We start from the raw sequence: 18,759 nt of genomic DNA on the forward strand, positions 1-18,759 counted from the left end.
AGGTCAGGCAGCATCTATGGAGAGGAATAAACAGTCCATGTTTTAGGTTGAGACCCTTCATTAAGACTAGAAACGAAGGGGGAAGATGCTAGAATAGGTATTATTAACGTACACTATAAAGGTAGATATGCTGGTGTAAGTTTCATTCCTGGTTAGGGATGAGCTTGGAACCCTAAATAATTAAACACTTTTTTCCCTAAGATGATATTGAATGGATATTACAACTGGCTGTGTAATGTAGAGAAATGAAACTGTGTAATATGTTGTAGAAATCAACCTCAGATATATTGATACACTGTTGATCTGTTGATCTACCAGATTTAATTTTTTTCACATGATGGCAGTGTTCTGATGCTTCTCTTTGCATTACTCAGTCAAATTTTCCATTATTCTTTGAATGCACTTCTGATGTGGGAAGCTTCTGAGAAGGCTCTCCATAAACAGTTCTTGAGATCTTTAAATACTAATGAGATAGTCAAATTTTTATTCATTCTTCTGAATATGGATATCGCCAGCCACACCAATCAATATACGAACATAAGAAATAGGAGCAGGAGTAGGCTATTTGGTCTGTCAAACCTGCTCCGCCTTCAATAAGATCATGGCTGATCTGGCCATGGACTCATCTCCACCTACCAACCTTTTCTCCACCACCCTTAATTCCCCAACTATGCAAAAATCTGATAAATATATTTAAATATCTGCTCTGGAGGAGATAATGGTAAGCCACTGTTTTAGTGCTGGAGCTGCACTGGTTAAATTTTTATTTATTTATACAGAGACAAGGCACAGACCAAGGCCCTTCCAGCCCAATGAGCCACACAACCTAGCAACCTTAGCCTAATCACAGGACAATTTACAATGACCAATTAATCTACCAACCAGTACGCCCTTGGAACGTGGGAGAAGACCAGAGCAACCAGAGGCAGCCCATGTACTTATAGGAAGGGGGAAAGATGTACAAACGATTTACACAATGCGTCGGAACTCAACTCTGAACTCGGGAATGCCATGAACTGTAACACCATTGCATGAATCATTACGCTATCGTGGTGCCTCTTTTAGGTGTTGCTGTTGAAGAGTCACTTTCAAGGACTCTACAACCCACCTTTACAGTACTATCTATTTATTTTTTATTTGCTTTTTTTGTATGTGCAAAAGAAGATAGACTGTCTTCTGTAAGTGTTCGTCAGTGTTTGTGTGTACTTTTTCATTGATTCTATTGTATTTCTTTGTGTTGATTCTATTGTTCTACTGTGAATGCCTGCAAGAAAATGAAACTCATATGCGTATTTAATAATAAATTTACTTTGAACTTTGAATTTTGAGAGAGGATTCCAGGATTTGGAACCAGCAGAGATGAAAGACTGGTGATATATTTTTAAACCAGGATGATATGCAGCTTGGAAGATGGGTGACGTACAATGTGTTGTAATCTTCGAGGCTCTTCTTTGTCCTCAAGATTCTTGAGAATTGTTGGAACTGCACCCATCCAGGTAAATGGAGAGTGTTCCACAAATTTGCTGATAAAATCTATTTCCTCTACTTGTCAATTCAATAGCACAGTGGCAAGAGGGTGAAATTCATCTTAGGTCACGAGGAGCTAAATCATCAGATACTAGTTGGTGCAGTCGACGTTTCAGGCCGAGACCCTTCGTCAGGACTAACTGAAGGAAGAGTGAGTAAGGGATTTGAAAGTTGGAGGAGGAGGGGGAGATCCAAAATGATAGGAGAAGACAGGAGGGGGAGGGATGGAGCCAAGAGCTGGACAGGTGATAGGCAAAAGGGTATACGAGAGGATCATGGGACAGGAGGTCCGGGAAGAAAGACAAGGGGGGGGGGGACCCAGAGGATGGGCAAGGGGTATATTCAGAGGGACAGAGGGAGAAAAAGGAGAGTGAGAGAAAGAATGTGTGCATAAAAATAAGTAACAGATGGGGTACGAGGGGGAGGTGGGGCCTTAGCGGAAGTTAGAGAAGTCGATGTTCATGCCATCAGGTTGGAGGCTACCCAGACGGAATATAAGGTGTTGTTCCTCCAACCTGAGTGTGGCTTCATCTTTACAGTAGAGGAGGCCGTGGATAGACATATCAGAATGGGAATGGGATTTGACATTTTAATTCCACATCCCAAGACCAGAAACATCCCTTTTTGTAGAGCAATAAGACCGGTTGTGCATTAGACCACATGTATGCTTAATAGAGACACATTAAACCGCCTAAGTATAATTGGAATTCAAGAAATGTGTTTATTCTAAAGCCACGCACAGGGCTTTAGCAGAACTTTTATTACTGCCAACAGTTTTTTTTTCCCAACAGAGCAATTTTGGTTGCTGCCCACTGAGACAAAAAGGTTTAGGAATTAGAAAATTATGCACATTACACAACTTTTTTTTCTCTTGTTGTTCACTTAGAACGATCAAAGCAGTTTTTGTGACAGATGCACACATTCAGACAGCATAAGTTATTTTAGCCATGCCTTTCCCTTGGGGAAAATCACTAATGTATGTGGTCCCAATAGAAGTGCTAAATCCACCCCATCTGCAGATAATGGGCACTTTCAGTTGCAACCTCTCTCCATCTTCTGAAAGGTATTAGGCTTTAGTTAGAGGCTGACAACATAATGAATCATCTGATGCACCAGAGCAGTCCTGAATTAGGAAAGCTTTTACAACAATCACAGGACAAAAAAAAATCCTCTCTATTGTAATTGATTTGCAATCAGCTTTTAGCTAATTGAAATGCTCATAAGTTAAAATATCATACTGATGCAACATTAAAGAACTATAATATGACTGCCAAGGACCGTAAAAGTCAAAGGCTTTGATATTAATCATACATTTCAATTTTTCAAAATTATTTGCACACTTAGTTCAAGATGGAAAAAGCTTTTTTTTTCCAGAATGGATACAACTAGTTGTCAGCAAAATTAGTGGATCACTTTAAAAACTCCTATTGCAACAGAGTACAGAAAAACGGTACAAAACTTCAAAGCATTTTCACTTTCTATCTGTTCACTGTTAGATTCTGTTTTTGAATATTAATTACAATTGTACTATTATACTATTAACATAATGACAACAATATACCTGTGTCTTTTCTATCACTTAAGAACTAACTCTTTAAACAGAGTTATGGAACCAAAAAACCTGGTTATTCAAAATTGTGCTGGACTGTATCATGGTAGAATCACATTTGATGAGCTAAGTGACACTTACTCGCACCTGACATTAATATTCTTAATTACATTTATATTTTTAGCTTTGGGGAGTCAAAGCGTATCGTAAATAGTTATAAATAGTAGCTGCAATAAACGCCCCACCCCCAACCGCACACGCAGAAGGGTCTCCAAACCCAGGACAGCCCACCTCCGGACCTCTGACCTCCATGCCATGGTCACGGACACACCAGCCTCAGGACTTCAACCTCTGGACTCACCATCTTCTGGTGTTCAACCTCAGGACTCACTGAGCGCCGACCTTAGGACCTGCCAAATGACCTTGGCCCACCAATACTGGAACTCCCACTGACCTCAAGCCTCCAACCCCAGGACTCAATGACTCTCATTCTTAGGGGCCCAAAAGGTCTCGAACGTCCATCTCAGGGATCGTGGGCCTGCAACCTCGGAGTACTCTGACTTGAATTCTGACCTTCAGTTCCTTCCTCTTATGCTTTGTTTGCCACCCCTGAGTTTTCGCTTCCCTCCTCCCTGCTCCTAACCCTAACCAGACCCCTAACTTCCCCAATCAGTGCAATATAACAATTCTTTTCACCGGCTCTCATTTGAAATGACGTGCATTGCTTGCAGAACTTCATGACGATGGAGTCGCATCATCAATGGCTCCACTTAGTCATTCAGAGTGGCACGCCAGAATCATGTTTAAGATCTTCGAGTCAGACACTGCAAAAATCATTGACACGATAGATTTCCTACTGAAGTCAAAAATGTACCATGCTGCCTGGCTTTGGACCGTATTGCTCCTTACGGCATGGGCCTGGACACACTATTCTTTGGAAGTTGACACTGATTATGCAGAGGTGATTTAGTGCAGTGTACTGCAGCTCAGCACCTCTCCAGTGTAAGAGGGTAGGGCATGTATAAAATGGCTCCAGCAACCAGAGGCTGCCACCTTCATACAATACGAGAAACAGAATTGTCAGGTTGCTTAATACTGTTGCAAAATGATGCTTCAGAAGAGTAACCCACAGAAGTGACTAGGATTAACAATTTAATTCTCCTAGTTTATCCCTAATTAAAAATCACAGAAACAGGTAATCCAGTCATTACTGTACTGCTCTGTATGCTAATTGACTGCTGAAAGTCTGTCTGCTCCCAGCCCCTGGGCTAATCTCTTGGCCACTGCTACTGCATCCACAGCACCTGTGCAAGGAGCAGCCCCTGGCTCTCAAGGGGATTGTTCGGCTTCAGCTGGAGGAACCCGAACCCCTGCACCGGTACTGCCATTAGGGTTTTCTGTCTGTCGCTGTTTGTGATACTTACATTCTCTGGGCCAAGAGTTTAGCCTGGGGGGTCTGAGTGCCGTCTCATCAGGCAGAAGATACAACAGCTTTAGAACATGTACCACCAGGCTCAAGGGTAGCTCCTATCCTGTTGTTATAAGATTTTTAATAAGATATCTTATACAGTAAGATGAGTTCTTCACCTTTCCCTCTACCTCATCATCACTCTTCTACTTCATTCATCTACCTGTGCTGCACTTCCTTTGTAACTCTACCACTGAATACGGCATTCTAGTTATTTTCAATTCTCATAACTTGATACACTTATGTATGGAATGACCAGTCTGGATGGCATGCAAACCAAAAGATTTTCACTGTATTTGGGTGGATGTGACAATGATAAACTAATTGATGCTGAGATGCGATGGGACACATCATCAGTGATATAACTCGGGGTCATCGGGTGTTTTAGGCCTTTCAACAACAGACACCCTTACCCAGGTGACCCAGCCAGGATTGACCAGGCCCCGGCCTGTACTCCAGCAGTATTGGTCCAGCGGTGACACCTCTTGGTCCATAACTATCTGGAGGCTTGCTCAGAAATGCTCCATGATAGTTCTGATGGCTCGTTGCACCCCCATAATGCCAAAGAGGAAGCAAGTTCAACAGAGCGAGTAGCCAGCAAAACTTCTACACTCCACCTCTATAGGCTCAGATCTTGCCCTTCACCCTCGCCTCTGGCACTGCTGTACTAGTTCCAGGTATGTGGCCTTCTTATCCTTGATCACCTCATCAACCCGATCTTCCCCAGGCACTGCTAGTTCTACCATGACCTCCTGATCATTAATATTCAAAGACATGTTGAAATAGTTTAAATGGATTTAAGTTAAAAATTAATCAATCAATAGAATTTAGAAAAAAATGATAAATTTGAACAATATAAAAATTAATTTTAATAATTACGTCAGCTTACTTTTTAATAAACTATGGTAATCCTATTCAAACAAAGGAAGGTGCTTTTTGTACCAACCTTTAGAGAGTACTTCATGCCTATAAAGCACATCAGAATTCACTAAGGTCATGAAAGGTTTTGCTTTAAAGCTACATACGTAGTGCCAACATCACAGCAAATCAGAGTGCAAGTGATTGGATAATCCTCACCTCATCAAGATTGGTGAGTTGTCTTCTTTATCTTCTTCTGGTTAAGTTTAATGGTGGCTGGCAGACCAAAGTAAGGTGCATTACTGCCACCTGCTGAGCTGGAGAGCGGACCAAACAGATAGGAGGTACACCCACTTTAATCCCCACCCAAAAGAACAACTAAAATAATATCAAAAACTCTAATGCTTTTCAGAAAGTCAAATTTGCACATATATATATTACAAAGACAGTGATATCCGAACAAACTTTCCATGTTAAACTGTGTCTGTCACAAAGATCTCAATTTAGCAATTAGAAGTTTCCTTTACACCTCATAGTATCTGCATTCAAACAAAATATGCTGCACTGTTTCTTGACAAGTACAATCCCTATTAATGCTGTATCATGCATATCGGTTCTAAACAAGGAATTATTCCACCTATTATGTCCAATATGTAAACGTGTAAGAAAAGCTTCTTTCCTTCTGTTATACCCATCTTCCATCCTCTGAATTTTATATAAATGCTGTACTTTCTTTTCCTTATCCCAACTTTGTTGTCACTGTAATCAAATGAACTTTATAATAATGGCTTTCACCTCCCTTTTATGCAAAGCCACCATCCTTGATCTTTAGTGATTGCTTGGCTAGAATATCTGCCATTTCCCAACAAGAGCAGGGACCCATAAGAAACTGAGTATATGCCTTAACAACTACAGCTTCAACAGATGTTGTCCAGTCTTTAGAAGAATGTCTGGCCTACAATTTGAAGTACCTGCTTTCATAGATGACAAAACCGAAAATGATCAGAGCATAGAAGTACATAATCAGGTTGTACTTTTGCAACCCATTCCAAGGCTAAAATGACAGCAACATCTCAGATGTGAATACTGATACTTTGTCTGATAATCTTATCTTCATAGTCATCTGAAACTTTGGTACATAAACAGAAACAACTGAATAACTTGCCAATGGATCATTTGAACCATCTGTAAAGATATGTAAGAAACCATAATATCTGCCTTGCATGTATTGCTAAACTACTTTTACCACTGATATGTAATCAATCTTCATCTTGATCTTTTATTGAAGGCTTAAATCAACCACATGTAAAGGGAAAAAACATGGAAGAGTGACAGAAAAGGTTACATTGGGACCATATTCCATGTTAAACAACCCAAGATTTTGTACCCATTCATTTCCCATCCACCCAAAACTAAAACCTTATGAATTAAGTGCTCCAAACACTACTAATGTTGCCAATTTCGGATGACCAACTTTATGCCCTCTTACGTTGATCATTAAACCATTACCAACAGTAACATGTATAGATATAAAGGTAACTCAATCATTTCTACCAGTAATACCAACACTGGGGATGATTTAATAGCACCACAGCATAATTTCAATGTTCGAGCTTGAACTTTACCTGGAGGCTTAAGGCTGCTGGTAAGACCGACCCATAAGCAACACATTCATAATCAAAGACAGATCTGATTAAAGAGCAGCTGTAAGTGCAATGCTGTTAAAGCTCAGGGTGTTCTGGGGTTTGAAGTTCAATTCCGGTGCTGCTTTGTAAGGAGTCTCTGTACATCTTTCCTGTGGAATGCATGGGCTATCTCCGGGTCCTCTGGTTTCCTCCTACAGTCCAAAGATGTACCGGATAGGTTAATTGGTCATTGTTGTCTCATGAATACAGTGCCTATAAAAAGTATTCACCACCCCGATGGAAGTTTTCATGTTTTATTGCTTTACAACATTGAATCATAGTGGATTTAATTTGTACAGCCCAAAACTTCGACTGTACTTTTTTCCATAGATGCTGCCTGCTCTGCTGAGTTCCTCCAGCATTTTGTGTATGTTGCTTGGATTTCCAGCATCTGCAGATTTTCTCTTGTTTGTAATTATCTGAGTTGATTTTATACACATAGGTTGTATATTTGGATTCCTCACTCACTTCAGGTTATTAAAGAAAGCATTTTCCTTTTATTTGAGAAATTTTGTTCCCTCCCATTTTTAGCCTTTGTTTATGAAGTAAACTGGTTTTTATTTTTGCATTGGGGCATACGGCTGCTTATCTACAATGCACTGATTGTTCCTGCGTTTTTTTCCAATAAATAATGCAAGGTATTTTTTGAAAATGCTAAATAAATTAAACAGAAGAGCTTATACAGAAAATGTTTCAAGATCTCGAGACACTGAAAGAGTTTGAATTCTTTCATCCTTTTATTCTGTCAAAGGCAGAGCCACAGTTATTTGAAGGTTAAGTATCCGGGAAGAAGTTAGGAAATATATTAAAAGAGTATTTGAATTAAAGATAGTCACAGTATGGGATAATGAAGTCTTTCTCTTCATCCTCTCATGAGGAAAAACTCTACAAACAACAATGATTAATGGGGCAGTTAATTGGCACTAATTGTTATTAGGTTCAGTTGCTTGGCTACTCCTGGAAATGACTCCACTTTTAATTGTTACCATAGTAATGGAACTTCTGAACGTTGCTTTACTGGCAACTTTGGTAGCCTTGTGCCTGGCAAAGCTGCATTGTAGATTTATAATGCATCTATTCTTGCATGCCATTTTTATTTTGCATTTCTTTGATCTTTGTAGCTATCAATTAATGGTATAAATAATCTAAGTAAAATACTGTCAGTTCATTGGGGATGAGTAAAGTTAATTTGTTTTGATTATGTAAAGAGTGCAATCTATGCCTGCTATGCCTTGATTAGGATATATAGAAGAAATTTTATGACCCTTCTCTACTGCCATGGAGTCACAGAGAGAAAGAAGGAAACAGACCTTTCAGCCCATCGATTGGGATTGATCTTCCATTTATACTAATTCTACATCCTACATCCTACATTAATCCCATTTTTGATTCTCTCATGATTCCCACTCTCTCTCTCTCTTTTCCATCTCTCTCTCCCTCTCTCTCTCTTCAGTGATGAAACTGTTAAAGTCAAGTTATCATTTCATAGGAAATTGGATGAAATAGGTGAATCCAGAGGGTTTGTGTTGGGATTAATAATTTATAACTGGAAATTACATTCAGCATATCCAGCCCAGTGACAAACAGAAAGTCTCCCTTCCTTTCTCTGTTTGGATCTTTCTATGAGTTCTTAATTTTTTTTCTCATTCTGACCTGCAGTCTTTCATTTGACTCAGCTGTAATGAAATTCCCATGAAAAGTCTCGTAAAAAGACCCAGTGAAACATTTTAGATGGTTGAGTGATTTCACAACAACAACCTTGCATTCACTGTCAGAAAACCAAGGACTTGATTGTGGACTTTACGAAGAAGTCTGGAGAATACACACCAGTCGTCTTTGAGTGTTCAGTGGTGCAAAGAGCGAGCAACTTCAAGTTTCTGGGTGCTAACATCTCGAAGGATCTATCCTGGGTTCAACACATTGATGTAATTACAATGAAACAGACCAGCAGCTCTACCTCATTTGGATTTTGAGGCAATTTGGTATATCATCAAAGACTCATGATAATTTCTGCAAATACACAGTGGAGAGCATTCTAACTGGTTGCATCACTCTCTGATATGAAGGCTCCAATGCACAGGATCACAAGAGGCTGCAGAGGGCTCTAAACTTAGTCAGCTCTATCATCAGCACAACCCTCACCGTTATCAAGAACATCCACAAGAGGCGGTACCTCAAGATGGCATTCCTTAGAAATGATCCCCATCATCCCAGATATGCCCTCTTCATATGAGGCTGAATTCGGGTCACCTACCTACAGGAAAGGTATCAATAAGCTTGAAACATTGCAGCGAAAATTCACAAGGATGTTGCGGGGACTTCATTCTTTGGGTTTTTTTTCTTCTGTTTTGTGGATGTATGTGAAGAGTATGGATTTCAAACTGTATACTGTATACATTCTCTGATTTTAAGTTGAACCTTTGAACTTGAGGACCTGAGTTATAGGGAAAGGTTGAATAGGTTAGGACGTTATTTCCCAGAGCACAGGATAATGAGTGAAGATCTTATAGAGGTATATAAAATTATGAGGGTTATAGATAGGGTAAATAATACAGGGTTTATCTCCTGCAGTTGGGTGAGATGGGAACTAGGTTTACGGTGAAAGGTGAAATATTTAAGGGGAATATTTGAGGGGCAATTTCTACATTCAGGGGGTAGCGTGAGTGTGGAATGAGCTGCAACAGTTAAGATAAATTTGGATAGGTACACAGATATAAGGGATTTGGAGGGCTATGATCCAAGTGTGTGTAGATGGAACTAGGCAGAGAAATAGGCTAGCATGCAGTAGATGGGCCAAAGGACCTGCTTCTGTGCTGTGGTACTCGATGCTCTGTGAACATTGAGGAGGAGGTCATTGAGACTAAAGGCTCACACAGTGTTTTAAGAGCAGCTCCTTCCCCTCCACCATAAAATTCTTGAATGGTCCATGAATCCATGAACTCTAAATCGTTATTTTTCTTTTGCATTATTTATTTAGTTTTGTAATTTATGGTAATTTTTATGTCTTGTACTGCACTGTTCCATGAAACAACAAATTTCACAATATATGTCAGTGATAAACCTAATTCTGAATCTGAATTTGATTCTGAGTCAATTGCACCTCTTCCTCTGCATTCATTATCCAAACTGTACATTTCTAATCCCTTTTCTTCCAAAAAATGTCCATCTGTTAGTCTAGATTGTATCGTTGTGAGGTTCAGCCTGTCTCAGACTTTCAGATGGTAGTACCACAGTGGACACATAAATTTCAGCCACAAAGCTCAACATATATTGCTTATGCCAGATTGAAAGCCCCTCAAAAGCATTCATTTTTAGATAAGTGGAAGTATGAAAAAAAGATGTTAAGTCTTCATGATGTGATGTAACATGATTTTACACATCAAAGAATACCACCAACGGGTGAGTAATTTTTCTCTGTTAAATTTTCAGTTTAATCATACTCAGATTGATAAAACTTCAACTGTGCTTCTATAAATGGTCATATTTGTGACATGAGATCAGTCCACCATTCAATTCAATTTCATACTTGTTATGTTGATGCACTTATCTTGTGTGATAAGAGCATGTAGCCAAAATCCATTCCATCGTTATAGTTTGTTAACAGGCTGCAGACATAACATATTTCCTTTCCTGGGAAACCAGACTTGGGCTGTAAAAGTGGCTGTTTCAGCTTTGCCCACATCCCATCAGCAACATTTATAAGAAGTCAGGGTATCAGAATAACTCCACCGTGGATGGTCCCAAGCCTAGGTGGGAAAGGAGGGTTGGGCATGGGGCTAGCAACCCCATCCCATTAAAAAAAAACTTATAGCTACAGAAACACCAATGGAAGCTCCTCAAATCTCATCCCTGGGAGAAGAAAGATCTTTGATGATGGTCTACACCTGAGGACAACATAAAAGACTGGCCCAGGACAGAGAACTCTGACAAAATGCTGTCGGTAGCCTATCCCCCAGATGGGGGGGGGGAGGGTGGTGATGGGTATAAGAAGTATGGTATCAAAATCGAAAGGTTCACTGAAATTAACATTGTGAGTTTATTAGTTCAAAAATAGCTGAAAAAATTACAGAAAAAGTGGTAGTCCAGCATTACTGTTAGCAATGAAAAAAAATCAGCAATTTGTGCAAGAAAATGATTTTCAAATTTATTTGTTGCTGCACAACTTCCTTCTTCGTCAGCATCAAAAATTGCATTTCATTTTTCCCAAGGATTATAAAAGCACGCCTCTGTTATGAATGGATCGAGTTGGAGCTATCCAAGGCTAGCTTTTCATATTGTAAGCACCACTTTGAATGACATGATCTATGATTCTGACTTACCATTGAAACTGCATGACCAGGGAAGGGAGCAATTGACTCCTTATAGGTATTAAATTGTTTCCAGATTTCCCAATTCTTATATTTTACTTCTTGTTCTTAAAGTGGTGGTGCGTTCAAACACAGAAGCAGCCTCTCGGGGGCCAACCAAACACATTTTTGTCTTTTTTATGATCGCAAGTCAATGATGGACATGAAGAACTTCAGGTACTGCAGAGCTACCCCATCAGTGAGCTGCTTGTTGGAACTTGGTGCAGACCATGTTACTGCCTGCTACAGGAAGGAATTAGAGTTGATGTGCAGTCGAACAGTGAGTGATTGTCTTGGATGCTTCTCTTACGATCGCAAGACCCCATTGGACACTGGTAATGTAAACTGCTGCAAGTCTGTTTCCCTTACATTATCGGTGAGACTGCGGGGTGCTATGTGGCCTCGATTGTAGTGAGGAATAGGCCTCAAGCCGCGTGCCTGCCTGTTGCAGCAGTCAGGCTAGGGGACTCTAGAAGTGGTGTAGCGTAGTAATCATGCTGGGTTGGGGGCTGGCCCCTACCATCAGTGCTGCCCTCCAGTGTTCGACTGGTGGAATGACAAGCTGGATTGTGTGTGTGCATGTGTACGTTTATCTGCGCACTCCTGCAGCAAACTACTTATCTTGCCAATAACACCCATGCAGGATACGTCACTCAGAGAATTGGGATATATATTTTTTGTGTGACTGTATGTTAGTTGCTACCTCATATGTGCTATATGTGCCTTGTGCAGTGTATGACTTTTGGTACTTATTTACACCTTAGCTCTGGGGGAACGCTGTCTTGTTTGGCTATATTCATGGGTATTCATGTATATATGGTTGAATGATAATTAAATATGAATTTGTTTCACATTACCTTTTTTCGTAAATTCTTTCTTAAGCCAATTTCCCTCTCTACCTGTTTAATTGTCTTCTGTATTGAGCTGAATTCACCCATATCTCTCTCTCCCTGCAGTTTGTGATTTTTGCTCTATCCTTCAACTTCATGGTCATTGAGACCAAATATAAAGATAAGCTTTATTTGTCACTTGTACATCGAAACATACAGTGAAATGCATCAGTTGTGTCAAACAAATCAGCGAGCATTGTGCAGAGCAGCTTGGAAGTGTTGCTACGTTTCTAGCACCAACATAGCATGCCAAAAACTCTCAGTCCCAAACTATACATCTTTGGAATGTGGGAGAACACTGGAGCATACCAACTCCTTACAGACAGCAGCAGAGATCGAACCCTGATCTTATAGCTGGCACTGTCATAACATTACACTTACTGCTGTACGACAGTGCTGCACCCAACCTTTCCAATCTGTGGATCCAATATTCCCAAGGTCCCAATTTTAACACCATAATGTTACATTTCCAGATAATTGTCACATGAGAATTAAAAACCATAACTTTCAAAAAACTTCATTCTCATCTGGAATTGGTCCAGGGATAGTGGCATATTCTTTGTGTGAGATGTGGGAACTCTGGTAGACCTCCAGCCTCCTTGGTAACTACATCTGAATGAAGTGTACTGAGCTGCAGCTCCTTAAAGACTGTGTTAAGGAACTGGAGCTGCAGCTTGATGAACTTTGGTTCATACAAGACAATGAGGGAGGTGATAGATAGGAACTATAAGGAGGTAGTCGTCCCTAAGATATGGAAGGAAGATAGGTGGGTGACTGTCAAGACAGGGAAAGGGAATAGGAAGCCAGTGAAGAGTACGCCCTGTGGCAATTCGCCTGAATAATAAGAATACCACTTTGGATATTTTTGGGTCGGGAGGAAAAGAACTAAATCGGGGAAGCTGCAATGACCGGGTCTCTGGCACTGAGTCTGGTTCCGTGGCTCAGAAGGGGAAAGAGAGGAGTACAGTAGTGATAGGGGATTCCATAGTTAGAGGAGCAGACTGAAGGTTCTGTGGATGTGAAGGAGATACCTGGATGTTAGGTTGCCTCCCAGGTGCCAAGGTCGCCGATATCTTGGACTGGGTCCACAGTGCTCTAAAGATGGAGGGTGCACAGCCAGAAGTGGCGGTAAATATTGATACCAATGATTTAGGTAGAAAAGGGATGAGGTCCTGAAAAGGGATAAAGGGACTTAGGTAGAAAGCTGAAAAGCAGGACAACAAAGTAGTAATCTGGATTGCTGCCTGTGCCAAGTGCCCGTGAGGGTAAGAATAGGATGATTTGGCTGATGAATGTGTGGTTGGGGAATTATTGCAGGGGACACGGTTTAAGATTTTTGGATCATTAGGATTTCTCTGGGAAATGTATGACCTATACAACAAGGATTGATTACACCTGAAATCAAAGGGCATTAATATCCCTGTACTCAGGCTCGCAAGAGCTTTTGGGGAGGGTTTAAACTAATTTGACAGGGAAGTGGAAGTGACAGGGTGTTAGAACTGAGAATGGGGCAGTTGGTATACAAGTAAGTGCAGTGTGGAGTGAGACTGTGGGGATAGGACAAAATTGCATTCAGTGGAATGGGGTGAAGTGTAATATGGAGCAAAATTGAAAAAGGTGATGAAAACAGAACTGAAGGTGTTATATTTGAATGCACACAGAATACAGAATAAGATAGATGATCCTGTAGCGCAGTTAGAGATTGGCAGGTATGACGTTGTGGGCATCACTGAGTCATGGCTGAAAGAAGATCATAGTTAGAAGCTTAACATCCAAGGATATTAATTGTATTGAAAGGACAGGCAGGTAGGCAGAGGGGGTGGGGTGGCTCTGTTGATAAAAAAAATCAAATCTTAGAAAGAGATGACATAAGATCAAAGGATGTAGAATCCTTGCAGTTAAGATGCTACAAGGACAAAAGTAATCTGATGGGAGTTGTATACAGGCCTCCGAACAGTTGCCAGGATGTGGGCTATGAATTACACAGGAGTTCTATATGGCATGTAAAAAGGGGAATGTTATAATAGTCATGGGGGATTTCAATATGTCTGTAAATTGGGAAAATCAAGTTGGTGCTGGATCTCAAGAGACAGAATTTATAGAATGCCTAGCAGATGTCTTTTTAGAACAGCTTGTGTTTGAGCTCACTATGGAAATTCCAATTCTGTATTGGGTGTCATGTAATGAACTGTATTTGATTCGAGAGCTTAAGGTAACGGAATCCTTAGAAGAAGTGATGATAATATGATAGAATTCACCAGATTCACCGGCTTCACTACCAGATGAACACAATGCCTTCTATACCCACTTTGGAAGGGAGAATATAACTACAGCTGTGAAGATCCCTGCTGCACCCGGTGACCCTGTGATCTCTGTCTTTAAAGAGAGTGGACCGTTGCATGGCGGAAGACCCTGACGAAGTACCTGGTAAGACTCTGAAAACTTGTGCCAACTGGCGGGAGTATTCAAGGACAATTTCAACCTCTCACTGTTACGGGCGGAAGTTCCTATTGCTTCAAAAAGGCAACAATTATACCAGTGCCTAAGAATAACGTGAGCTGCCTTAATGACTATCGCCCGGTAGCACTCACATCTACAGTGATGAACTGCTTTGAGAGGTTGGTCATGACTAGACTGAACTTCTGTCTCAGCATGGACTTGGACCCATTGCAATTTGCCTATCGCCACAACAGGTTAACAGCAGACATAATCTCAATGGCTCTTCACACAGCCTTAGACCACCTAGGTAATGCAAACACCTATGTCAGGATGCTGTTCATCAACTGTAGCTCAGCATTTAACACCATTGTTCGCAAAACCCTGATTGATAAGTTATTAAACCTGGCCTCTGTACTTTCCTCTGCAATTGGATTCTTGACTTCCTAACTGGAAGACCACAACCTGTGTGGATTAGTGATAATATCTCCTCCTCGCTGACGATCAACACTGGTGCACCTCAGGGGTTTGAGCTTAGCCCACTGCTCTACTCTCTCTACACCTATGACTGTGTGGCTGGCCATAGCTCAAATACCATCTATAAATTTGCTGTTGGTAGAATCCTAGATGGAGACAAGAGGGCACACAGGAGCGAGATATACCAACTAGTGGAGTGGTGTCACAGCAACAAACTTGCACTCCATGTCAGTAAGACGAAAGAGTTGGTTGTGGACTTCAGAAAGGGTAAGACGAAGGAACACATACCAATCCACCAATCCTCAAAGAGGGATCAGAAGTGGAGAGAGTGAGCAGTTTCAAGTTCCTGGGTGTCAAGATCTCTGAGGACCTAACCTGGTCCCAACATATCGATGCAGCTATAAAGAAGGCAAGACAGTGACCATACTTCATTAGGAGTTTGAAGAGATTTAGTATGTCAACAAAAAACACCCAAAAACTTCAATAGATGTACCGTGGAGAGTATTCTGACAGGCTGGCTACTGCACAGGACCGAAAGAAGCTATAGAGGGTCATAAATTTACTCAGCTCCATCTTGGGTACTAGCCTACAAGGTACCCAGGATATCTTCAAGGAATGGTGTTTCAGAAAGGCAGCATCCATTATTAAGGACCCAGCACCCAGGGCATGCCCTTTTCTCATTGTTACCATCAGGTAGGAGGTACAAAAGCCTGAAGGCACACACTCAGGATTCAAGAACAGCTTCTTCCCCTCTGCCATTTTTTTCCAAAATGGACATTGAACTCGTGAACACTACCTCTCTTTTCCAATATATATTATTTCTACTTTTGTACGATTTTTAATCTCCAGTATACATATACTGTAATTTATTTATTTATTCTATATTATGTATCGCATTGAACTGCTGCTGCTCAGTTAACAAATTTCATGACATATGCCAATGATAATAAACATGATTCTCATACAGATTGCAAACGAGAAGCTAATGCCCAATGTATCAGTATAACAGTGGTGTAAAGGGAACAGTCAAGAGAGGCATGGAGAGGAGCTGGCCAAAACTGATTGCAAGGAAACACCAGCAGGGATGATGGCAAAGCCGCAATGGCTGGAGTTCCTATGAACAATTTGCAAAGTGCAGTATAGATACATCCCGAAGATGAAGAAGTATTGTAAAAGGAGGATAATGTAACCATGGCTGACAAAGTAAGTCAGAGAAAGCATAAAAGCAAAAGAGGGGGCATATAATACAGGAAAAATTAGTGGGAAGGTGGAGGTTTGGGAAGCTTTTGAAAACCAACAGAAGGCAAGGACAGAAGGAGAGAAAAGATAAAATATGAAGGTAAAGTAGCCAATAAAATAAAAAATACAAAATGTTTTTTTCAGATATATCAAGAGTAAAAGAGAGGTGAGAGTGGATTTCAGACCACTTGAAAATGATGCTAGAGAGGTAGTAATGGGGGAGAAAGAAAAGGCAAAAGAAACTTAATGAGTATTTTGCATCAGTCTTCACTGGGGATGACACTAGCAGTATGCCAGAAATTCAAGAGCGTCAGAGGGCAGAAGTGAATGTAGTTGCTATTTCTAAGGAGAAGATGCTTGGGAAGCTGAAAGATCTGTAAGTAGGTAAGTCACCTGGACCAGATGCATCCCACTCCAGGGTTCTCAAAGAGGTAACTGAAGAGTTTGTGAAGGCAATAGTAATGATCTTTCAAGAATCACTAGATTCTGGGATGGTTCTAGGGGACTGGAAAATTGAAATGTCACTCCACTCTCTAAGTGAGGGAGGCAGAAAAGGGACATTATAGGCCAGTTAGTCTGACTTCAATGGTTGGGAAGATGCTGGAGTCCTTTATTAACCATATGATTTCAGGATACTTGAAGGCACATGATGAAATAGACCAAGATCAGCATGTTTTCCATAAGGGGAAATCTTGCCTGACAAATCCTTTGGAATTACTTGAGGAAATAACAGGAAGGTAGACAAAGGAGAGACATGGATGTTGTTTATTTGGATTTTCAGAAAGCCTTTGACCAGGTCCCTCACATGAAGCTGCTTAACAAGATAAGAGCACATGCTATTTCAGGAAAGATACTAGCATGGATCAAAGATTGCTAACTGGCAGGAGTGGGAATAAAATGCGTCTTTTTCTGGTTGGCTGCTGGTGACTAGTGGTGCTCTGCAGGTGTCGGTGTTGGGACCACATTAAATGTTAATGATCTGGATGACAGAATTGATAGCTTTGTGGCCAGTTTTGCATAAGATAGAAAGATAGGTGGAGGGTCAGATGGTGCTGAGAAAGCAAGGAGTCTGCAGAAGGACTTAGACAGACTAGGAGAATGGGTAAAGAAATGGGAGTTGGAATATAGTGTAGGGAAGTGTATGGTTATATATTTTGGTAGAAGGAATAAAGGCATAGGCTATTTCCTAAATAGAAAGAAAATTCAAAAATCAGAGGTGCAAAGGAAATTGGGAGTCCTCATGCAGGATTCCATAAAATTTAACTTGCAGGTTCAGTCAGTAGTAAGAGAGAGAAGAACAATGTTAGCACTCATTTTGAGAGAACTAGAATATAAAACTAATGGTGTAATGCTGAGGGTTTACAAGGCATTGGTCAGACTGCATTTGGAGTTTTGTGAGCTGTTTTGGGCTCCTTATCTAAGAAGAGATGTGCTGGCATTGGAGAGGGTCCTGAGAAAGTTGATGATAATAACTCAGGGAAGGAGAAGTTTAATGTATGAGGAGTGTTTGATGGCTCTGGGCCTGTACTTACTAGAACTTAGAAGAATGACAGGGGATCTTAGAAACATAGAAAACCTACAGCACAATACAGGCCCTTCAGCCCACAAAGCTATGCTGAACATGTCCCTACCTTAGAACTACCTAGGCTTTACCCATAGCCCTCTATTTTTCTAAGCTCCATGTAGCCATCCAGGAGTTACTTAAAAGACCCTATCGTTTCCGCCTCCACCACTGCTGCCGGCAGCCCATTCCATGCACTCACTGCTCTCTGTGTAAAAAACTTACCCCTGACATCTCCTCTGTACCTACGTCCAAGCACCTCAAAACTATGCTCTCTCATGCTAGCCATTTCAGCCCTGGGAAAAAGCCTCTGACTATCCACATAATCAATGCCTCTCATTATCTTGAACTCCTCTATCAGGCCACCTCTCATCCTCCGTCGCTCCAAGGAGAAAAGGCTGAGTTCACTCAACCTATTTTCATAAGGCATGCTCCCCAATCCAGGCAACTCCTCTGCATCCTTTTTATGGTTTCCAAGTCCTTCCTGTAGTGAGGTAACCAGAACTGGGCATCTTGTTAAGAACTTTTGAATATTGAAGGGTCTAGATAGAGTGAATGTGGGAAGGATGTTTCCTATAATGGGGGAGCCTAGGACCAGAGGACACAGCCTATGAATAGAAGAATTTTCCTTGAGAATAGAGATAAGGGGGTATTTCTTTAGCCAGAGGATGGTGAATCTGTGGAATTCAATGCCATAGATGTCTGTGGAGACCAAATCATTGG

General features: G+C 40.9%; 1 protein-coding gene across 1 annotated transcript in view; it reads right to left on the reverse strand.

Moving 5' to 3' along the window:
• LOC140205806 (dihydropyrimidine dehydrogenase [NADP(+)]-like) overlaps positions 1-18,759 on the reverse strand; it is a 927,724-nt gene that overhangs the window by 51,907 nt on the left and 857,058 nt on the right. The gene's annotated exons all lie outside the window — the stretch shown is intronic.

Source organism: Mobula birostris, chromosome 12 (genome assembly GCF_030028105.1).
Source record: "Mobula birostris isolate sMobBir1 chromosome 12, sMobBir1.hap1, whole genome shotgun sequence".
NCBI lineage: Eukaryota > Metazoa > Chordata > Chondrichthyes > Myliobatiformes > Myliobatidae > Mobula > Mobula birostris.